The sequence below is a fragment of the Anthonomus grandis genome, chromosome 20 (assembly GCF_022605725.1).
Source record: "Anthonomus grandis grandis chromosome 20, icAntGran1.3, whole genome shotgun sequence".
In the NCBI taxonomy this organism is placed as follows: domain Eukaryota; kingdom Metazoa; phylum Arthropoda; class Insecta; order Coleoptera; family Curculionidae; genus Anthonomus; species Anthonomus grandis.
Window position 1 is genome coordinate 7457584 of NC_065565.1, and position 24841 is coordinate 7482424.

The 24841-nt window shown below is 34.7% G+C and overlaps 2 long non-coding RNA genes across 4 annotated transcripts; one reads left to right on the forward strand and one right to left on the reverse strand.

Annotated features, from left to right (window-relative positions):
• The first annotated feature begins 770 nt into the window (after positions 1-770).
• On the forward strand, positions 771-24572 carry LOC126747817 (uncharacterized). Its single transcript, XR_007664416.1, has 2 exons — positions 771-1335; positions 24456-24572. It is a non-coding gene; the product is annotated as an uncharacterized LOC126747817 (long non-coding RNA).
• On the reverse strand, positions 5351-18277 carry LOC126747816 (uncharacterized). 3 transcript variants are annotated; one of them, XR_007664414.1, is made up of 6 exons: positions 18236-18277; positions 13000-13171; positions 12534-12619; positions 6521-6621; positions 6336-6430; positions 5351-5547 (listed from the first exon to the last, which is right to left on the reverse strand). It is a non-coding gene; the product is annotated as an uncharacterized LOC126747816 (long non-coding RNA). The 3 variants fall into 3 exon arrangements; XR_007664415.1 differs by lacking the exons at positions 12534-12619; positions 13000-13171; positions 18236-18277 and adding an exon at positions 7421-7644 and having other exon boundaries at positions 5351-5673; XR_007664413.1 differs by lacking the exons at positions 12534-12619; positions 13000-13171; positions 18236-18277 and adding an exon at positions 7421-7632.
• Positions 24573-24841: the final 269 nt, after the last annotated feature.

The window sequence follows — 24841 nt, forward strand, 5'->3', positions numbered from 1 at the left end:
GGATGCAGATGTTTGAAAAAATTGACTTTTAAGTTACAACCCTCCTTCAGTATTCAATTACCACCATAAAAACTTATGCTGATAACAAAAGGGACTGAAGAGGGCCAAAAAAAGGGAGAAACCTTCTTGGTGACGCCCCCGGGGGACGATTTGGCACCCCCGGCATGCTCGGGGGAGGGTTTTGGCACCCCCGAGCACGGAAATGTGTCATGCAATAAAACGGAAGCGAACCGCGAGAAAACAACCCGGATTTTTCTCACGTTTTACTTCCGGTGTGTGTGAGTGTTTTAAGGGACCCGAGCTGAAAGAGAAAGTGACGGGGAGGGCATCGTTTACAGGGTGTCCCAAGGGAGGCTGCTATCAGGGTCATATAAAACGACAAGGAGGGCAAGTGTGTCAGTGTGTCTACATCTAACTCTTTCTAAGTCAAAGCGACTCAGAGATAAGTTTGAAAATCCTTAAAAGAGAGAGAATTCAAGGTCAAAAAGATCTGACCTTGAACCGCCCAAGGTCAAAGTCAAACAAATGCCTGGCTTTGACAGAATTATTTGGCGATTTTCAAACTTTCATGCTTAGTATGAAACAAACGGCTTACTTGACTGTACTCTAGTAGATACCTGAAACAAATAAAACAACACCTTAGTCAAATTGTTCTAAGAAAAATAAATAACTGTCAAAAATTATCTCTCTCTGACCTTAGGGGCGACGTAGGCCCCATCTATATGTGACAGAGTGAAACACATCAGAAAGACGCCATATTGGCATAATTATTGCCTATATACGTCACTCCTCCAATAAAATGGCCACGCCCTTTACACGTTGTGCAATAGTTTTTTGTTTTTAGATTTTTTTCCCAATGAACCCTTATTAAGGGATGTAAGCACATACCCCCCTTCCCCCCCCTGATATGTAAGTACCTGAAAAGGGGGGTTGAATAAGTAGAAAAAATTCTCGAGAGAGAAAGCGAGAGAGAGCATTATTACCTACCACCCCCCCAAAAAGAAGAGGAAAAATGAAAGTCTTTTTTGGGGTTCCTGATGAATAAATCGAAAAAATCATAGGGGGCTTTTTTGTAGATCTCAAGGAGCCCTACAAAATCGATTCTACGAGTTTTTCGTGTAAGTGGCACGGTTTCGTAGATATTTGGCTCGGAAGTTGTCATATTATTTGTATTGTATGTAATTGCTTAGAGAAGGTGCCTTAGAGGGTCCCCAATGGGGTGCCTGGAAGACTTAGGAGGCTTATTAGGGCTGGACAAGAAGAAACAGTATTGAAACATGTGCCTATGGAAGAGGATGTGGGCCACAAATAACGGGGAGGAGACTTACCCTAGAGGTAAGTGCGTTATAGCCATTTTTTTTAATTAAATTTTAATGTAATGTCTGTTCTCTTGAATAATATGAAGAAATAACGAAAATATGTTGTACGGTTGGGAAGTTATAAGGGAAAATGTCTTGAGGGTAGTGAAAAATTTTGGGATAAAAGTGGGGATAACTCAGAAAGTGCTTGGCTCAGAAACATGTATCATATATCAAAATGTTCCTTATTAAACGCTGCTCCTTTGAGTGAAAACCTCAATTCGATACCTCAAAAAATAGCCGAGATATTTGCAAAAAAGTCTGACTGAAAATGTCAATAAACCCTACTTCAGGGGGGCGGGTAAAAGTGCCAATAACTCAGAAAGTATTTGACTCAGAAAAAAGTATTATATATCAAAATGTTCCCCATTAAACACTGCTCCTTTGAGTGAAAACCTCAATTCAATACCTCAAAAATTACCCAAGATATCCTCAAAAATGTCTGACTGAAAATTTCAATTTGCCCTAAATCAGGTGTGCGGGTAAAAGTTGGAATAACTCAGAAAGTATTTGACTCAGAAAAATGTATTATATATCAAAATGTTCCCCATTAAAGGGAGCTCCTTTGAGTGAAAACCTCAATTCAATACCTCAAAAATTACCCGAGATATTTTCAAAACAGTCTTACTAAAAAATTTTTATAGACCCTAAATCAGGTGTGCGGGTAAAAGTGTCAATAACTCAGAAACTATTTGGCTCAGAAAAATGTATCATATATCAAAATGTTCCTCAGAAATCTGGCCTCCTTTGAGTGAAGACCTCACTTAAATACCTTAAAAATTTCTCAAGTAATCCTCAAAAAATGAAATTTGTGACCCCAAATCATCAAAGTTGTCCTAGCTTGGTCAATTTCTGCCTCAGAACCATTTTCTTTGCACAGAATCTATGGCAAAAGAGTCCCCAAGGATGTGATAAAAAAATTATACAAGCATCTCAAAGAGTTCGGAAGTTTCAAGGGAAAATGTCCGAGGATAATAGAAAATTTAAAAAAAATCCCTGAAACAGGTAAAAGTGGGGATAACTCGGAAACTGCTTGGCTCAGAAAAATTTATCATATATCAAAATGTTCCCCATTAAACACTGCTCCTTTAACTGAAAACCTCAATTCAATACCTCAAAAATTACCCAAGATATCCTCAAAAATGTCTGACAGAAAATATCCATAAACCTTAAATCAGGTGTGCGGGTAAAAGTGCCAATAACTCAGAAACTATTTGACTCAGAAAAATGTATCATATATCAAAATGTTCCTCATTAAACACAGTTCCTTTGAGTGTAACCCTCATTTGAGTACCTCAAAAAATGCCCAAGATATACTCAAAAAAGTGTCACTGCAACTTTTCAAAAACCTTGAATCGAGTGGACAGACAAAAGTGTCGATAACTCAGAAACTATTTGACTCAGAAAAAAGTATTATACATCAAAATGTTCCTCATTAAACACAGCTCCTTTGAGTGAAAACCTCAATTCAATACCTCAAAAAATTCAGGAGTTATCCTCAAAAAACGAAATTTTGGACCCCGAGTCACTAAACTGACCCTAACCCAGCCAATTTTCTGCTCAGAACCACTATCTTTGCACAGAACCCATCTCCAAAGGGTTCTTAAGCATCTGACAAAAGAATTATTAAAAAATCTCAAATAGTTGGGAAGTTATAAGGGAAAACGTCCTAGAAGGATGAAAAACCTCAAGTTTAGTGGGTGGGTAAAAGTGGGGATAACTCAGAAACCACTCGGCCCAGAAAAATGTATCATATATCAAAACGTGCCTCAGAAAACGCCCGTTCTTTGAGTGGAAACCCTCGATTGAGTAACTCAAAAATTTCCTCAAAAAAACGCTCAATTTCCAGGACGAGAGACGAAAAAAAGGAGCAGTTTCAACAGGAGAGGGTCGGTAAGAAGTACTACCCTTGCAGGACGATTTAATGCGTATGAGAGCGAGAGAGAGAGATCGACCTGAAGCGGAAACAAAAGAAGATCGGCCATTTTGGAAAAGAAACTCCGGGAGTAAATGGAAGGAGGGGGAGGAGCTGATATATGAAAAAAAAGAAAAGTCCAGAGACCTTAAGTCTGGTGGGTGTGTGGGCGAAAATGGTGATAGCTCAGAAACTGTTGGGCTCAGAAACGTGTATCATATACCAAAATGTTCCTCGTTAAACACGGATCGTTTGAGTGAAAGTCCCATTTAAGTGCCTCAAAACGTGCCTGAGAAATCCTCAAAAGCCTTTACCGAGTACCCTTAAGAGCCAATATTGCTCTAATTTATTCATTTTTTAATATAGAATCGATATTTTTACACAGAATCGATCTGTAGAGTGTTCTCGATAATATGGCGAAAGAATTATGAAAATATCTTAAATAGTTTAGGAGTTATAAGGGAAAATGTCAATGGACCTCAAATCTGGTCGGTGGGTAAAAGTGGCGATAACTCAGAAACTACTTGACTCAGAAAAATGTATCGTATATCAAAACGTTCGCCCTAAGAAGCCCTTCCTTCGAGTGACAGTTTCATTTAACCGCATAAAGAAATAATTAAGATATTCGCAAAAAAACATTCCTCACCTTTTCAAGGTATATTCCGCCGCCTTATCGTCTACTTCACAGGTCCTTCTTCTGTCCACGTCCCGAGGACTTTGCCCCCGTAGAGACAAGCCCCCGGGGAAGAGACTATAACGCCAACCGGATCTGCTACCCCCTCATGCCGCCTAAAAAGAGCGAGGAATACTCGGTGTTAAAATTGGTGAAAGTTCCGGAAAACAAGGTTTTTGAATTGTTAAGAGGAAAGAATATTCCTTCTTCTATTGATCGGATGGTTTGCCAGACTGTTCTGCAACTTTTAAGGCATAAATCATTGAAATCGGTTCAGTAGAACCGATTTTATTGGCAAAATTGTGAAAATTCTTTAGTTGAGACCCAGTTTTTGCAAAAAATTGAATATTTCCCCTTGTAATCGTCAGATTTTGTTGGTTTTACCCTTAAAACGTTCCAAAAAGAATTCTGCAACTTTTAAGGCATGAACCATTCAAATGGGTTCAGTAGAACCAATTTTATTGGCAAAATTGTGAAAATTCTTTAGTCAAGATTCAGTTTTTGCAAAAAATTGAATTTATCCCCTTGTAATGATCAGATTTTGTTGGTTTTACCCTTAAAATGTTCCAAAAAGAATTCTGCAACTTTTAAGACATAAACCATTCAAATCGGTTCAGTGGAACCAATTTTATTTAAAAAATTGTGAAAATTCTTTAGTCTAGACCCAGTTTTTGCAAAAAATTGAATTTATCCCCTTGTAATCGTCAGATTTTCTTGGTTTTACCCTTAAAATGTTCCAAAAAGAATTCTGCAACTTTTAAGATATAAACCATTCAAATCGGTTCAGTGGAACCAGTTTTATTTGAAAAATTGTGAAAATTCTTTAGTTGAGACCCAGTTTTTGCAAAAAATTGAATATTTCCCCTTGTAATCAACAGATTTTGTTGGTTTTGACTTTAAAACGTTCCAAAAAGAATTTTGCAACTTTTAAGGCATGAACCATTCAAATCGGTTCAGTGGAACCAATTTTATTTAAAAAATTGTGAAAATTCTTTAGTCTAGACCCAGTTTTTGCAGAAAATTGAATATTTCCCCTTGTAATCATCAGATTTTATTGGTTTTGGTCTTAAAATGTTCCAAAAAGAATTCTGCAACTTTTAAGACATGAACCATTCAAATGGGTTCAGTAGAACCGAGTTTATTCATCAAGAACCTTTAAGAAAACCCTTTTTTACTAAAAGTTGAATATCTCCGGACCTAATGAATCGATTTTCTTCATTTTTGCACCAAAATGGTGCCTCTTTAAACCCCAAAACAGTGAATATGGATATTTCTTTAATTTTATTAAAAAAAAAGACTGTAAAAAGTGAAACAACACTAAGGGGGTAAAAAAATAAATAAAACACATACAACTCACTTTATTGACCCTAAACGACTGGTTTAGGGGGGAAAAAAACACTAAAAACTGCCGCAGACTTTATTATCAATTAATCAAAAGAAAAATACATAATAATAAAAAAAATATAAATAAAAATACATTTTTTGTGAGGGAAAACAAACAAAAGAAAAATGCATCAAAGATCATCTGCTCCTCTGCTGCCCCCTCTCCCTTGGCTTCTTCGAGAAACAAATGAACGTCGTCACCACAGGCTTCTGGATTTCTTCAAAAAAAAAAAAAAACAAAAGAAACCTCCCTCCCCTCGGTCTACTACAGTATCCTTGAGGAAAACAGCTGAAGCTGTTACCATGGTGTCTCTATAGTCAGTCAGTGGTCTAATGTGCTCCTTCTAACCCCATTTTGCAAGAGAAACGTTCAATTGTTTGTTTGTTTGATGATGAGTGTGGGGGGATGAACAAATGAAAGCGTTAATGGCGTCCCACTATAGCTATTGAGTTACTGTCTGTCTTATGGTGGTGGGGGGGAAAAAACTGGATTCTGTCAATTGTTTCTGTTAAAAGTTACTTGGGTGCAAGCGAGATGAAAACATATATCTATATACAAGCATCTATCTATTCTACTGGTACTGCTACATTATTTAACGGTTTTCTCTGGTACCATGGTGTCAATTGTTTTTTTTTTTCTCTGGTATGTGCAAGCGAGATGGAAATATATACACTACAGGTGACAATGGTATTAAAAACGCACAAAAAATAATCCGGTGCAAACATTGAGGTTATGTGTAGGTGAGGACGTAAGCATTACACGACAATCAAAAAGCATGCGCGAAACAAACGAGTGTCGCTATGTATATGTTGCCAAATTTCACCCTTCTACTTTTTCTAAATCCCATGCAACAATTTTGTACACTTTAAAAGCATGCAACAGTGGCAACACCGCATTTATTATATAAATACCTTGTTTCCGTTATAAGCAATGAAAATGTTAATAAAAAGCGAGTAAACAAATGAATGAATGAGAGAGAGAGATAGAAAATTGAATGTTGGTTACCTCTGGCCTCCGAGGGGCATTTCCAGTCTTCGTTTGTTTTCAATCCTGCTTAAAGGGACGACTCGAGAGGAATCACGTGTGCCTTGAGATTCCTTCTGAAACAATTGAAAGAAATGTTAAGTTGAAAAAAAACAAAAGCTAGTTGTTGTTCTCAATTAAATAAAAGAGGATGTAGCTATACTGACCTCTTTTAATTATCTCTTTGTCCTTTTCTTATATGATATCTTCTGTCCCTGTTTGACCTCTGGACTCGGAACTTCCAGAGGGGCCTCGTGTGAGGTTATGTCTGAAACAATGGAGGAAAGCGTTTGAAAAATTGAGAATTATTGATGAAGAAACAGTTGAATATGAGAGTGTCTTAAGTAGGAAAACTGCCATAATTTCTCTAATTTCCAACCGATTTTCATGAAAATTGGCCCTAAGGGAGGGGATTTTAATTTGGAACAAAAAGTGTATCCATGAAATTTTTGAAAAAGTGAAAAATTGGGGAGTAAATGGACAAAATGTGTCAAACTAATGGGAGTGTCTTAAGTAGAAAAACTGCCGTAATTTCCCTAATTTCCAACCGATTTTCGTGGAAATTGGCTCTAAGGGAGGAGATTTTAATTTGGAACAAAAAGTGTATCTATGAAATTTTTGAAAAAGTGGAAAATTTGGGAGTTAAAGAGAAAAATTGGAAAATATGTCAAATTAAAAAAAGTGTTAAAGTGGAAAGTTCTTGTTTTCCATAAGAAAATAAAAGAAAATAAGCAAATCCACCAAAAAAGAGTAAACACACTCGATAACACCATTTAATAAAAACAACAATAATCAATACATCGATTTTCCATGAGGCCAAATGGTGGCGGCCATTTTGCCCCATGAACGAACGGCGGCGTCGTTGCGATGACGTCATTAAAGAGAAAAATCTTTTCACATCAATTTCCACCAAAATAATTCGTCCCCACTATTGAATTATACACCAAAATGAGGCCCTCGATTCATAGAACACGATTCAAGTACTTTCCTTTACGTATCTAAAGAATTTTTCGAGTTTTCGCGAAAAAACCGTTTTCGAACAAAGGAACAAAGAACCAAAATCTTACCTCGGGATTTACCCTCGAAAAAACAGGTGCACACACATAAAAATTACATCAAAACGAAGCTCAAGGTCTAGAGAACACTTTTCAAACACTCTCAGTATTGAATCCCCACTTTTCCCGATTTCCTGGACGTTTTTCCGGGAGCAACTCCCCAGAAAATTGTCCCCCCCCAACTACACAGCGAACAAAGGAAGGATCGTTCCTAGTCGGCCTTATGGCCGATCGATATTTCAGAGCATGCGCATTGTGCACTTGTTTAATGACACCTGACGTGCCGCGACGTTGCCAAATCAACTTATTAAGGCCTTACTAGGGATATTCCCCAGATCTGGGGGAAAATTTTTTCACCAGGAATTCAATAATGACATAACCTCAAAAAACGGTCCCATTTGTATGTCGCATATTGGGGCCCCCAGGAGGCCTATTTGACTGATTCTTTCGATGAAATCAATAAATATCGATGCATAATTTGCTGAGTAATGAATATTTTTGTTTATTTGCATTTATTAAGGGTTTTATATGAGATTGAAATATGTGAGTATACGTTTTCTGAAAAGTGAAAGTTTCTCACAAAAATGTTGAATAAGCCCTAAGGATTTATATATGGAATTAAAGCTGGTTTCGACCCCTTTAAGAATATATATGACACTTAAGCCTTTTATGCAAGAGAAAGTCAAATTTTTGAATGTTTTGGTTGAGGTTACTTTTGTCACCCGAGACCCACCCATGTTTAATTTCTTTGATTTTAGTTATCGAAGAGGCTTTAAAAGGCATTTTAAAGGCATAAATTTATTACTGAAAAATGAGGAAGAGTGTTCTGTAACTTTTAAGACATAAATTATTAAAATTGGATGAGCAGAACTGAGTTTATAGATAAATGTGTAAAAATCCACCGAGAAAATTTTTATTTCATACAAAGTGGAGTAACTTTTGTTCTTTTCAATAGATTTTCTTGATTTTGGTCTTAAAAGCTTTGGAAGGACACTCTGCATCTTTTAAGACATTAACTGTCACAATCGGATGAGTCAAACTGACTTTATACATAAATGTGTAAAACTCCTCCCGAGGAAATGGTTTTTTTGTACAAAGTGAAATAACTTCTGTTCTTTTTAACAGATTTTCTTGGTTTTGGTCTTAAAAGCTTTAGAAGAATGTTCTGCAACTTTTAAGACATAAATTATTACAATTGGATGAGCAGAACTGCTTCTATATGAAAATGTGTAAAAATTCATCGAGAAAATTTGTATTTTATACAAAGTTGAATAACTTCTGTTCTTTTTATCAAATTTTCTTGGTTTTGGTCTTAAAAGCTTTGGAAGGGCACTCTCCAACTTTTAAGACATAAATTATTACAATTGGATGAGCAGAACTGAGTTTATACATAAATGTGTCAAAAACCTCCCGAGAAAATTTTTATTTCATACAAAGTGGAATAACTTCTGTTCTTTTCACCAGATTTTCCTGATTTTGGTCTTGAAAGCTTTGGAAAAACATTCTGCACGTTACAAGTCATAAATCATACCAACAGAACTTATTTTGTTCATAAATATGCCTCAGGAGGATCCCTTAGTGAGGGTGTCAAATTAGTGACAGTGTTCAAGTGAGAAACCTTAAATAATTTCCTGAATTTTCCAGTGATTTTCATAAAAGTTGGGTCAAAGAAAGGAATTTTAATTCCAAACAAAAAATATATCTATGAAAATTTTCATTAACCCAATATTTTCCATGTTAAGGGAAAATTAAGGGAAGTTTTCCAGGGACAAAGTGTTTTTGCCCTAAGTCGCTTAATTTTCCATCGATTTTCATGAAAAATTCTTCTAAAGAAAGGATTTTTCATTTAAAATGAAAAATGTCTCTATGAAAAATTTGAAAAACCGGAAAATTTCAGTGATATAGGGGAAAATTGGCAAGCGTGCCAAATTAAGAGTCTTAAGTGGAAAACTTTAATAATTTCCTTAACTTTTCATCGATTTTGATGAAAATAGGTTCTAAAGAAAGGAATTTTAACTCTAAACAAAAAATGTATCTATAAAAATTTTGATTAATCCAACAGTTTCCGAGTTAAGGGAAAATTAAGGAAAATTTTCCAGGGACAAAGTGTTTTTTGCCATAACTTCTTTAATTTCCCACCGATTTTCATGAAACTTACTTCTAGAGATGGGGATTTTAATTTAGAACAAATCATGTATCTACAAAAATACTCAAAAACCCAACGGTTTCTGACCTAAACGAAATTTGAAAAAACCTGCCTGTCATTAACTGAGCCTTGGTCAAAATATGCAATAACTTCCCCAATTTTTCATGGATTTTCATGAAAACTGCATCACAAGCAAGGATTTTTAATTCCAAACAAACAACCCATCTATGAAAATTTCCATTAGTCCAATAGTTTCCAAGCTAAGAAGCAAGAAACATGGACAGGTCCAACTTTCCGAGACACCACCATACCCATACACCAAAAAAATCAAATAACTTCAGTTCAGATCGTTCGATTTCCATGATTCTGGTATTGAAAGCTTTGGAGGAAAATTCTGGAAATTTGAAGGCATCAATGATCGAAAACGGATGAGTGGAACCGACTTTATCTGGATATTTGTGAAAATCTCTTGCGAGTCGAAACCAGTTTTGATACAAAGTGGAATAACTTCTGTTCTAATGATCAGATTTTCTTGATTTTGGTCTTGAAAGCTTTGGAAGAATGTTCTGCAACTTTTAAGACATAAATGACTTAAATTGGAGTAGTAAAACTGGCTTTATGTGGTAATTTGTGAAGGTCTCTTCTAGTTAAGAGGGTCTTTGATACTACGAGGAAGATTTTCTCGATTTTGGCCTTTAAAGCTTGAGAAGAATGTTCTGTCAGTTACAAATTATTCAAATCAACAGAATGTGAATCCATAAAAAACCCTCAGGAGTATGCCCCTTTTTGTATTAAGTGGAAAAGATGATTTTTTTCAAGTGAAGTCAAAAACTGCGATAACTCCCTCAATTTTTCACCGATTTTCGTGAAAGTTGCATCATAAGGAAGGATTTTTAATTCTAAACAAATAATGTATCTACAAAAATTTTCATTATTCCAATAGTTTCCAAGTTAATGGAAAATTAAGAAAAATTTTCCAAAAAAAAGTGTTTTTGCTATAACTCCTCTTCTTACCAACCGATTTTCGTGGAAATTGGGTCATAAGAAAGGATTTTTAATTCCAAACAAATAATGTATCTACAAAAATTTCTATAAACCCAATGATTTTTGAGTTAAAGAAAAATTTGGGAAATTTGCCAAAATCGTTGACAAGTATGAGTGAATATTGCTGTAACTCCCCCAATTTTTCACTGATTTTCATGAAAATTGCCTCTGAGGGAAGGGCTTTTAATTTAGAACAAAAAATGCCTTCACGGAAATTTTGATAAACCGGAAACTTTCAGAGTTACAAGAAAAATTGAACAAAGTGTCAAAAAAAAAACAAAAATGTCATGTAAAACCTGAAATAATTTCCACAATTTCCCACTGATTTTTATGGTAATTAAGGAAAATGTTGGAAAACCCTTAACGGATATGTACCACACTGTAAGTACCCCTTTATGCAATAAAATCCCAAATTTTTCAATATTTTGTGTCGAGACCCAACCTACCGAGACCTGACCATACTCGAGTGATTAGAAAGATCCAACTTGACACCTTCTGCTAAACATTCAATTTGTAGGTTAGTTTTTGCATTGAAAAGCTTTAGAGGAAATGCTTCTGGCAGCTGAAAAACTGGAAAATTCCAAAGTTAAAGGGAGATTTTGGCAAAATGTGCCTATAAGACAAAGTGTCATAATTTCCTCAATTTTCCACAGATTTTCATGAAAATTGGATGAAAAGAAAGGATTTTTAATTCTGAACAAATAATGTATCTATGGAAATTTTCGTTACTTCAATTGTTTTTTAGTTAATGGGAAATTAAAGAAAATTTTCCAGAAAAAAGTGTTTTTGCTATAACTCCTCTAATTTCCAACCGATTTTCGTGGAAATTGGGTCACTGGAAAGGATTTTTAATTCCAAACAAATAATGTATCTATGAAAATTTTCGTTACTTCAATTGTTTTCCAGTTAATGGGAAATTAAGGGAAATTTTCCGGAAAAAAGTGTTTTTGCCATAACTCCTCTAATTTCCCACCGATTTTCATGAAAATTATCTCTAGGGAAAGGATTTTTAATTTAGAACAAGAAATGTTTCTATGAAAATCTGGAAAAGCTGGAAAATTTCAGAGTTACAGAACAAAATGTGTCAAAAGTGGAAAACTTGAAAAATGATTTCCTTAACTTCTTATAAACAGATGTTCCCCCACCAACAATAAAACAACACAAAAAACACAATAAACAATAAATAAATGTACAAACCTTCAAACTCCTTAACAACAGAGTAAAAAAATCTCGAAGAGGGTAAAAACAAAACACAAACAACTTTATTTAACCCCTAAACAACATGATTAGGGAAAGAAAACTCAATTTTTCTGAATCCAAAGCATTCTCTTATTAATTGTATGATACATAACAATATAAATTATAATACACATATAAACAAATAAATAAATCATATAATATGGCAAAATTATGGTCCAGTCCTGTCCTGCCTTTCGAGAAGTTGCTCCTATGGCTTCGATGCATAAACATCTTCAAAGTTTCCATGGAAACTCTGGTGCAATTGTTTTCCTGGATCACTATGCACTTTGTACATAGTTACTAACATGAAGTTTGACAATTTGGTCTTGGAAACAATTGGTATCACACCAATTATTGATATATATAAACAAACAAACACTACACAAAAAGCACAAAAATTAGCACTAATACCAAAGCGAAGCAATATACACCGATAAAGGTACTATGGAGCACCCTGTATAACTTCTAAGGGAAGATATACATAATGACAAATAAAAGCATTAAAAACCATATAAAATATACGCAAATATCTACAGGGGGTTGGTTTCTTGCAACAATGTATTTAAATTTATATTTTGTTAATGTTGCCGAATTTCAAAAAAAAAAAAATGCAAAAATATTTAATTGTTAAGCACCACTGGCAATTGTCAATGTAATTAAGCACAAATTGCAAATAAACAAATAAATATTGTTTACCTGTGACCTCCGAGAGGCATTTACTTCTGCTCGCCCTCCTCTGGACTCGATAACTTCCATCAGAGGGGCCCTGAGTGAGGTTATGTCTGGAAAGGAGGGAGAAAACTGGATAATTAAAGGAAGGATTTATTAATTTTCACGAAAAAACCCCAAAAAAGAGTAAACACACTCGATAACACCATTTAATAAAAACAATCAATATATCGATTTTCCATAAGGCCAAATGGTGGCGGCCATTTTGCCTCATGAAGGGCAGCGCCGTTGCGATGACGTCATTAAAGAGAAAAATCTTTTCACATCAATTTCCACCAAAATAATTCGTCCCCACTATTGAATTATACACCAAAATGAGGCCCTCGATTCATAGAACACGATTCGAGTACTTTCCTTTATGTATCTAAAGAATTTTTCGAGTTTTCGCGAAAAAACCGTTTTCGAACAAAGGAACAAAGAACCGAAATCTTACCTCACGATTTACGGTCGAAAAAACAGGTGCACACACATAAAAATTACATCAAAACGAAGCTCAAGGTGTAGAGAACACTTTTCAAATAATTTCAGTATTGAATCCCCACTTTTCCCGATTTCCTGGACGTTTTTCCGGGAGCGACTCCCCAGAAAATTGTCCCCCCCCCCAACTACACAGCGAACAAAGGAAGGATCGTTCCTAGTCGGCCTTATGGCCGATCGATATTTCAGAGCATGCGCATCGTGCACTTGTTTAATGACACCTGACGTGCCGCGACGTTGCCGAATCAACTTATTAAGGCCCTACTAGGGATATTCCCCAGATCTGGGGGAAAATTTTTCCACCAGGACATCAATAATGACATAACCTCAGAAAACGGTCCCATTTGTATGTCGCATATTGGGGCCCCCAGGAGGCCTATTTGGCTGATTCTTTCGATGAAATCAATAAATATCGATGCATAATTTGCTGAGTAATGAATGTTTTTGTTTATATGCATTTATTAAGGGTTTTATATGAGATTAAAATATATTAACAATTTCTGAAGAGTGAAAACTTTTTATACAAAGTTGAATAACTTCTGTTCTTTTCATCAGATTTTCTTGATTTTGGCATTAAAAGCTTTGGATTAACGTTCTGCATCTTTTAAGACATAAATCATCCAAATGGGTACCATAGAACTGCTTTGGTGCACCAATATGTTAAAATTCTATCCTCGACACCATATTTTGGTAAGAGGTTCAATATCTTCTCTTCTTACCAACAGATTTTCATGATTTTGGTCTTGAAAGCTTTGGATTAATGTTCTGAATCTTTTAAGACATGAACCATTCAAATCGGTTCAGTGGAACCAATTTTATCTGCAAAATTGTAAAAATTCTTTAGTAAAGACACAGTTTTTGCAAAAAATTGAATATTTCCCCTTGTAATCATCAGATTTTGTTGGCTTTACCCTTAAAATGTTCCAAAAAGAATTCTGGAACTTATAAGACATGAATCATTCAAATCGGTACCATAGAATTGCTTTGGTGGAGAAATATGTTAACATTCTATACTCCACACCATATTTTGGTAAGTGGTTCAATATCTTCCCTTCTTACCAACAGATTTGCATGCTTTTGGTCTTGAAGGCTTTGGATTAACGTTCTGCAACTTTTAAGACATAAACCATAGAAATTGAACCAGTAGAGGTGACTTTATTTGGACATTTATTGGAACATTCTTTATCCAAGGTCATTTTTAAGAAAAATTAAGAATAGGGAATATTCCATGATTAGATTTGCTCGATTTTAATAGTAAAATGTTCCAAGGAATATTCTGCAACTTTTAAGGCATAAATGATCGAAATCCGATGAGTGGAACTGGATTTATTTGGAAAATTGTGAAAATTCTTTAGTCGAGACCCAGTTTTTGCAAAAAATTGAATATTTCCCCTTGTAATTGTCAGATTTTGTTGGTTTTGACCTTAAAACGTTCCAAAAAGAATTCTGCAACTTATAAAACATGAATCGTTCAAATCGGTACCATAGAACTGCTTTAATGCACCAATATGTGAAAATCCTATAGTCCACACCATATTTTGGTAAGTGGTTCAATATCTTCTCTTCTTACCAACCGATTTTCATGATTTTGGTCTTGAAAGCTTTGGATCAACGTTCTGCATCTTTTAAGACATAAACCATTCAAATCGGTACCACAGAACTGCTTTGGTGCACCAATATGTTAAAATTCTATTCTCGACACCATATTTTGGTAAGTTGTTCAATATCTTCTCTTCTCATTAACCGATTTTCATGATTTTGGTCTTGAAAGCTTTGGATTAACGTTCTGCATCTTTTAAGACATAAACCATTCAAATCGGTACCATAGAACTGCTTTGGTGCACCAATATGTTAAAATCCTTTACTCGACACCATATTTTGGTAAGAGGTTCAATATCTTCCCTTCTTACCAACAGATTTGCATGCTTTTGGTCTTGAAGGCTTTGGATTGACGTTCTACAACTTTTAAGACATAAACCATAAAAATTGAACCAGTAGAAGTGACTTTATTTGGACATTTATTGGAACATTCTTTATCCAAGGTCATTTTTAAGAAAAATTAAGAATAGGGAATATTCCATGATTAGATTTGCTCGATTTTAATAGTAAAATGTTCCAAGGAATATTCTGCAACTTTTAAGGCATAAATGATCGAAATCCGATGAGTGGAACTGGATTTATTTGGAAAATTGTGAAAATTCTTTAGTCGAGACCCAATCTTTGTAAAAAGTTGAATATATACTCTTCTAATCATCGGATTTATTTGATTTTACCCTTGAAATGTTCCAAAAAGAATTCTACAACTTTTAATACTTGAATCATTCAAATCGGTTCAGTAGAACCCGTTCAAATGCCTGGAAGAAGCTGATTTTTACTTTAACTCCCTGGTACGAGAAGAATTATTATAAAAAAGGCACTAAATGCCTGGACAAGTTTAAAAATGGCTCTGGATACCTGGAAAATGTTAATTTTTAAACTTTTAAGACATAAATCATAGAAATTCAATCAGTAGAAGTGACTATTTGGGAAATTGTGAAAGTTCTTTAGTCGAGACACAGTTTTTGCAAAAAATTAAATATTTCCCCTTGTAATCATCAGATTTTCTTGATTTTGGCCTTAAAAGCTTTGGATTAACGTTCTGCAACTTTTAAGACATAAACCATCCAAATCGGTACCATAGAACTGCTTTGGTGCACCAATATGTGAAAATCCTATAGTCCACACCATATTTTGGTAAGAGGTTCAATATCTCCTCTTCTTACCAACCGATTTTCGTGGAAATTGGGTCATAAGAAAGGAATTTTAATTCCAAACAAATTCTACAAAAATTTCTATAAACCTAATGGTTTTTGTGTTAAAGAAAAATTTGGGAAATTTGCCAAAGTCGTTGACAAGTATGAGTGAAAATTGCTGTAACTCCCCCAATTTTTCACTGATTTTCATGAAAATTGCGTCTAAGGAAAGGGCTTTTCATTTAGAACAAAAAATGCCTTTACGGAAATTTTGATAAACCGGAAACTTTCAGAGTTACAAGAAAAATTGAACAAAATGTCAAGAAATTGAAAGTGTCATGTAAAACTTGAAATAATTTTCACAATTTCCCACTGATTTTTATGGTAATTAAGAGTAAATAAGGGAAATGTGGGAAAACCCTTAATGAATATGTACCACACTGTAAGTACCCCTTTATGCAATAAAATCCCAAGTTTTTCAATATTTTGTGTCGAGACCCAACCTACCGAGACCTGACCATACTCGAGTGATTAGAAAGATCCAACTTGACACCTTCTGCTAAACATTCAATTTGTAGGTTAGTTTTTGCATTGAAAAGCTTTAGAGGAAATGCTTCTGGCAGCTGAAAAACTGGAAAATTCCAAAGTTAAAGGGAGATTTTGGCAAAATGTGCCTATAAGACAAAGTGTCATAATTTCCTCAATTTTCCACAGATTTTCGTGAAAGTTGTCTTAAAAGGAAGGATTTTTAATTCTGAACAAACAATGTGTCTATGAAAATTTTCGTTACTTCAATTGTTTTCCAGTTAATGGGAAATTAAGGAAAATTTTCTGGAAAGAAAGTGTTTTTGCTATAACTCCTCTAATTTCCCACCGATTTTCATGAAAATTATCTCTAGGGAAAGAGTTTTTAATTTAGAACAAGAAATGTATCTATGAAAATTTGGAAAAGCTGGAAAATTTCAAAGTTACAGAACAAAATGTGTCAAAAGTGGAAAACTTGAAAAATGATTTCCTTAACTTCTTATAAACAGATATTCCCCCACCAACAATAAAACAACACAAAAAACACAATAAACAATAAATAAATGTACAAACCTTCAAACTCCTTAACAACAGAGTAAAAAAATCTCGAAGAGGGTAAAAACAAAACGCAAACAACAAACAACTTTATTGAACCCCTAAACAATACGATTAGGGAAATAAGACTCAGTTTTTCTGGATCCAAAGCATTCTCTTATTAATTGTATGATACATAACAATATAAATTATAATACACATATAAACAAATAAATAAATCATATAATAAGGCAAAATTATGTCCCAGTCCTGTCCTGCCTTTCGAGAAGTTGCTCCTATGGCTTCGATGCATAAACAGCTTCAAAGTTTCCATGGAAACTGTTGCACTTTGTACATAGTTACTAACATGAAGTTTGACAATTTGGTCTTGGAAACAATTGGTATCACACCAATTATTGATATATATAAACAAACAAACACTACACAAAAAGCACAAAAATTAGCACTAATACCAAAGCGAAGCAATATACACCGATAAAGGTACTATGGAGCACCCTGTATAACTTCTAAGGGAAGATATACATAATGACAAATAAAAGCATTAAAAACCATATAAAATATACGCAAATATCTACAGGGGGTTGGTTTCTTGCAACAATGTATTTAAATTTATATTTTGTTAATGTTGCCAAATTTCAAAAAAAAAAAATGCAAAAATATTTAATTGGTAAGCACCACTGGCAATTGTCAATGTAATTAAGCACAAATTGCAAATAAACAAATGAATATTGTTTACCTGTGACCTCCGAGAGGCATTTACTTCTGTTCGCCCTCCTCTGGACTCGATAACTTTCATCAGAGGGGCCATGAGTGAGGTTATGTCTGGAAAGGAGGGAGAAAACTGGATAATTAAAGGAAGAATTTATTAATTTTCACGAAAAAACCCCAAAAAAGAGTAAACGCACTCGATAACACCAATTAATAAAAACAATAATAATCAATATATCGATTTTCCATAAGGCCAAATGGTGGCGGCCATTTTGCCTCATGAAGGGCAGCGCCGTTGCGATGACGTCATTAAAGAGAAAAATCTTTTCACATCAATTTCCACCAAAATACTTCAGCCCCACTATTGAATTATACACCAAAATGAGGCCCTCGATTCATAGAACACGATTCAAGTACTTTCCTTTATATATCCAAAGAATTTTTCGAGTTTTCGCGAAAAGACCGTTTTCGAACAAAGGAACAAAGAACCGAAAACTTACCTCACGATTTACCCTCGAAAAAACCGGTGCACACACATAAAAATTACATCAAAACGAAGCTCAAGGTTTAGAGAACACTTTTCAAACACTCTTAGTATTGAATCCCCACTTTTCCCGATTTCCTGGACGTTTTTCCGGGAGCAAGTCCCCAGAAAATTGTCCCCCCCCCAACTACACAGCGAACAAAGGAAGGATCGTTCCTAGTCGGCCTTATGGCCGATCGATATTTCAGAGCATGCGCATTGTGCACTTGTTTAATGACACCTGACGTGCCGCGACGTTGCCGAATCAACTTATTAAGGCCCTACTAGGGATATTCCCCAGATCTGGGGGAAAACTTTTCCACATTGGGGCCCCCAGGAGGCCTATTTGGCTGATTCTTTCGATGAAATCAATAAATATCGATGCATAATTTGCTGAGTAATGAATATTTTTGTTTATATGCATTTATTAAGGGTTTTATATGAGGTTAAAATATATTAACAATTTCTGAAGAGTGAAAACTTTTTATACAAAATTGAATAACTTCTGTTCTTTTCATCAGATTTTCTTGATTTTGGTCTTGAAAGCTTTGGATTAACGTTCTGAATCTTTTAAGACATAAATCATCCAAATCGGTACCATAGAACTGCTTTGGTGCACCAATATGTGAAAATCCTATAGTCCACACCATATTTTGGTAAGTGGTTCAATATCTTCTCTTCTTACCAACAGATTTTCATGATTTTGGTCTTGAAAGCTTTGGATCAACGTTCTGCATCTTTTAAGACATAAACCATCCAAATCGGTACCATAGAACTGCTTTGGTGCACCAATATGTGAAAATCCTATAGTCCACACCATATTTTGGTAAGTGGTTCAATATCTTCTCTTCTTACCAACAGATTTTCATGATTTTGGTCTTGAAAGCTTTGGATCAACGTTCTGCATCTTTTAAGACATAAACCATCCAAATCGGTACCATAGAACTGCTTTGGTGCACCAATATGTGAAAATCCTATAGTCCACACCATATTTTGGTAAGTGGTTCAATATCTTCTCTTCTTACCAACAGATTTTCATGATTTTGGTCTTGAAAGCTTTGGATTAACGTTCTGCATCTATTAAGACATAAATTATCCAAATCGGTACCATAGAACTGCTTTAATGCACCAATATGTTAAAATCCTTTACTCGAAACCATATTTTGGTAAGTGGTTCAATATCTTCTCTTCTTACCAACCGATTTTCATGATTTTGGTCTTAAAGGCTTTGAATTAACGTTCTGCAACTTTTAAGACATAAATCATCCAAATCGGTACCATAGAACTGCTTTGGTGCACCAATTTGTTAAAATTCTATTCTCAACACCATATTTTGGTAAATGGTTCAATATTTTCTCTTCTTACCAACAGATTTTCATGATTTTTGTCTTAAAGGCTTTGGATTAACATTCTGAATCTTTTAAAACATGAATCATTCAAATCGGTTCAGTGGAACCAATTTTATCTGCAAAATTGTAAAAATTCTTTAGTCGAGACCCAGTTTTTGCAAAAAATTGAATATTTCCCCTTATAATCATCAGATTTTTTTGGTTTTACCCTTAAAATGTTCCAAAAAGAATTCTGCAACTTATAAGACATGAATCGTTCAAATCAGTACCATAGAACTGCTTTGATGTACCAATATGTGAAAATCCTATAGTCCACACCATATTTTGGTAAGTGGTTCAATATCTTCTCTTCTTACCAACAGATTTTCATGATTTTGGTCTTGAAAGCTTTGGATTAACGTTTTGAATCTTTTAAGACATAAATCATTCAAATCGGTTCAGTGGAACCAATTTTATCTGCAAAATTGTAAAAATTCTTTAGTCGAGACCCAGTTTTTGCAAAAAATTGAATATTTCCCCTTGTAATCATCAGATTTTCATGATTTTGATCTTGAAAGCTTTGAATTAACGTTCTGCAACTTTTAAGACATAAATCATTCAAATCGGTACCATAGAACTGCTTTAATGCACCAATATGTTAAAATTCTATACTTGACACCATATTTTGGTAAGAGGTTCAATATCTTCTCTTCTTACCAACCAATTTTCATGATTTTGGTCTTAAAAGCTTTGGATTAACGTTCTGCATCTTTTAAGACATAAATTATTCAAATCGGTACTATAGAACTGCTTTGGTGCACCAATATGTTAAAATCCTTTACTCGACACCATATTTTGGTAAGTGGTTCAATATCTTCCCTTCTTACCAACAGATTTTCATGATTTTGGTCTTGAAGGCTTTGGATTAACATTCTGAATCTTTTAAAACATGAATCATTCAAATCGGTTCAGTGGAACCAATTTTATCTGCAAAATTGTAAAAATTCTTTAGTCAAGACCCAGTTTTTGAAAAAATTGAATATTTCCCCTTATAATCATCAGATTTTTTTGGTTTTACCCTTAAAATGTTCCAAAAAGAATTCTGCAACTTATAAGACATGAATCGTTCAAATCAGTACCATAGAACTGCTTTGATGCACCAATATGTGAAAATCCTATAGTTCACACTATATTTTGGTAAGTTGTTCAATATCTTCTCTTCTTACCAACCAATTGTCATGATTTTGATCTTGAAAGCTTTGGATTAACGTTCTGCATCTTTTAAGACATAAATCATCCAAATCGGTACTATAGAACTGCTTTAGTGCACCAATATGTGAAAATCCTATAATCCACACCATATTTTGGCAAGAGGTTCAATATCTTCTCTTTTTACCAACAGATTTTCATGATTTTGGTCTTAAAAGCTTTGGATTAACGTTCTGAATCTTTTAAGACATGAATCATTAAAATCGGTTCAGTGGAACGAATTTTATCTGCAAAATTGTAAAAATTCTTTAGTCGAGACCCAGTTTTTGCAAAAAATTGAATATGTCCCCTTGTGATCATCAGATTTTGTTGGTTTTACCCTTAAAACGTTCCAAAAAGAATTCTGCAACTTTTAAGACATAAATCATCCAAATCGGTACCATAGAACTGCTTTGGTGCACCAATATGTTAAAATTCTATCCTCGACACCATATTTTGGTAAGTGGTTCAATATCTTCTCTTCTTACCAACAGATTTTCATGATTTTGATCTTAAAAGCTTTGGATTAACGTTCTGCAACTTATAAGACATGAATCATCCAAATCGGTACCATAGAACTGCTTTGGTGCACCAATATGTGAAAATCCTATAGTTCACACCATATTTTGGTAAGTTGTTCAATATCTTCTCTTCTTACCATCAGATTTTCATGATTTTGGTCTTAAAAGCTTTGGATTAACGTCCTGCAACTTTTAAGACATAAACCATTCAAATCGGTACCATAGAACTGCTTTGGTGCACCAATATGTGAAAATCCTATAGTCCAAACCATATTTTGGTAAGTGGTTCAATATCTTCTCTTCTTACCATCAGATTTTCATGATTTTGGTCTTGAAAGCTTTGGATTAACGTTCTGCAACTTTTAAGACATAAATCATCCAAATCGGTACCATAGAACTGCTTTGGTGCACCAATATGTTAAAATTCTATCCTTGACACCATATTTTGGTAAGAGGTTCAATATCTTCTCTTCTTACCAATAGATTTTCATGATTTTGGTCTTGAAGGCTTTGGATTAACGTTCTCCATCTTTTAAGACATGAATCATTCAAATCGGTTCAGTGGAACCAATTTTATCTGCAAAATTGTAAAAATTCTTTAGTCGAGACCCAGTTTTTGCAAAAAATTGAATATTTCCCCTTGTAATCATCAGATTTTCATGATTTTGATCTTGAAAGCTTTGAATTAACGTTCTGCAACTTTTAAGACATAAATCATTCAAATCGGTACCATAGAACTGCTTTAATGCACCAATATGTTAAAATTCTATACTTGACACCATATTTTGGTAAGAGGTTCAATATCTTCTCTTCTTACCAACAGATTTTCATGATTTTGGTCTTGAAAGCTTTGGATTAACGTTCTGAATCTTTTAAGACATAAATCATTCAAATCGGTTCAGTGGAACCAATTTTATCTGCAAAATTGTAAAAATTCTTTAGTCAAGACCCAATTTTTGCAAAAAATTGAATATTTCCCCTTGTAATCGTCAAATTTTGTTGGTTTTGGTCTTAAAACGTTCCAAAAAGAATTCTGCAACTTTTAAGACATAAATCATTCAAATCGGTACCATAGAACTGCTTTGGTGCACCAATATGTTAAAATTCTATCCTCAACACCATATTTTGGTAAGAGGTTCAATATCTTCTCTTTTTACCAACAGATTTTCATGATTTTGGTCTTAAAGGCTTTGGATTAACATTCTGCAACTTTTAAGACATAAACCATTCAAATCGGTACCATAGAACTACTTTGGTATACCAATGGGTTAAAATTCTATCCTTGACAGCATATTTTGGTAAGTGGTTCAATATCTTCTCTTCTTACCAACCGATTTAAACATTAAAAACAATAAAAAACAAATGAAATCTTACCAGTAAACAGTTGAAAACAAGTCTGGAAGAAGGTAAAAATAAAACACAAACAACTTTATTGAACCCCTATAAACAACACGATTATAGGGAAAGAAAACTGGATTTTTCTGGATTCAAAGCATTCTTTGATTATTGAGGACACACAGTAGCATTTGTTTATTAAAGTATAATAAATAAATAAATAAATAAATAACACAGAAGGAAAAGTTAGGGTTCACAGTCCTGCCCTGCATAAACACTAAATATATGTAAAATACACTATACACAAAAGCACTAAAACACCAAAACGAGTAAATATACACTGATAAAGGCACTATAACTAAAAAAACACTAAAAAAATCGATTTTATCGATAAAACCGATTATCGATAAGGCCCAAATGACGGCGGCCATTTTCCCGTTTAATGAGAGGGTCATGGGTGACGTCATTAAAACCGAAAATCTTTTCACGTCAATATCCACCAAAATAATTCATGCCCCCCGTTGAATTATGCGTCAAAATGAGGCCCTCGATTCATAGAACGCGATTCAAACGCTCTTTCTTATGCATCTCACGGATTTCGCGAGTTTTCGTGAAAAAACCAGTTTCGAACAAAGGAACAAAGAACCGAAAACTTACCTCGGGATTTACCCTCGAAAAAACCGGCGCACGCCCATGAAAGTTACATCAAAATGAAGCTCGAAGTTCCGAGGACACTTTTCACGCACTTTTCGTAATTAATCCCCACTTTTCCCGGTTTCCCGGACGTTTTTCCGGGAGCTCTCTCTCTCCCCCTCTCCGTTTTCGACCAGTGACGCACGCAACAGCTAATGAGGCGATGGGGAACCAAAATGGCCGCCGTGCATGCGCACTCGTTTGTTTTCTGCTCGATATTTATTATCTAATGGGACTTTGGGGGTGGGGGGGGCTATGGGGGGCCTATTTGGGCCCCAAATTGGTTGATTTCGAGGATTTTCTCGATGAAATGAATGGAAAAAGGTTCCTAGGCACCTTTAGCCTTTAATGCAAAATTTTTGAATGTTTCATCATAGTCACTCATCACCCGAGCCCTTACCACACCCACTAGTGAAAAATTGTATTTTATGATTGACGAATTCATTCATTTTGGTCCTAAAGGCTTTAAAGGACAGATTCTGCAACTTTTAAGGCATAAATGACCCAAATCAGATCAGTAGAACTGGCTTTAGGGGCAAATTTGTAAAAACCTTCCGAGTGACCCTCCATTTTGTACAAAGTGCAATAACTTCTCTTCTCCTGCACGGATTTACTTGATTTCTGCTTTGAAGGCTTCAGAAGGACGTTCTGCAACTTTTAAGACATGAATCATTAAATTCGGTGCAGTAGAACTGATTTTATAGAGAAATTCATGAAAAACACTTTAGTTGATCCCTATTTTTGTGTAAAGTGCAATAACTTCTCTTCTACTGCACGGATTTACTTGATTTTTGCTTTGAAGGCTTCAGAAGAACGTTCTGCAACTTTCAAGACATGAATCAATGAATTCCGTTCAGTAGAACTGATTTTATAAAGAAATTCATGAAAAACACTTTAGTTGATCCCTGTTTTTGTGTAAAGTGCAATAACTTCTCTTCTCCTGGACGGATTTACTTGATTTTTGCTTTGAAGGATTCAGAAGGACGTTCTGCAACTTTCAAGACACGAATCAATGAATTCGGTTCAGTAGAACCGATTTTATACACAATTTTGTAAAAATACTGTACTCCAACTCTCATTGTCACATATGGTGCAATATCTCCCCTTCTAATCAACGGACTTGCTTCATTCTTGTACCAAAACGTCCTCAAAACTTTCCTTCAAGTTTCAGTATAAAAATCATTGAAATCCGTGCATTGGAAGGAGCCTTTTATACAACTTTTACTTCTAACATTCTTTTGCAGGCACCTCTTTGAGTGGAGGAGACATGGAGGTACCACAGGAGACAAAAGAGCAGAGCAACTGCTCCAGATCGTAAAGAAAAGTTGTATAAGATTATAAATAAACTTGTTTATTCATTATTTATTGTTTAATTGATCCCAATAGACTAGGGACAAAGTAATAAGCATTCAAAGGTGTTGAACCATTGAACTAGAGAGAATAAAACACACTTTTGCTTGTAACTAGTGTTAGGAGTAACATTAGATTAGGAGAGTTGTACTGTAATAAAGAGGATGATTTAAGGATTGTTTATTCCAAATTTCATGAATAAACATGAACTAGGGACAGAGTAATAGGTATTCAAAGGTGTTGAACTATTGAACTAGAGAGAATAAAACACACTTTTGCT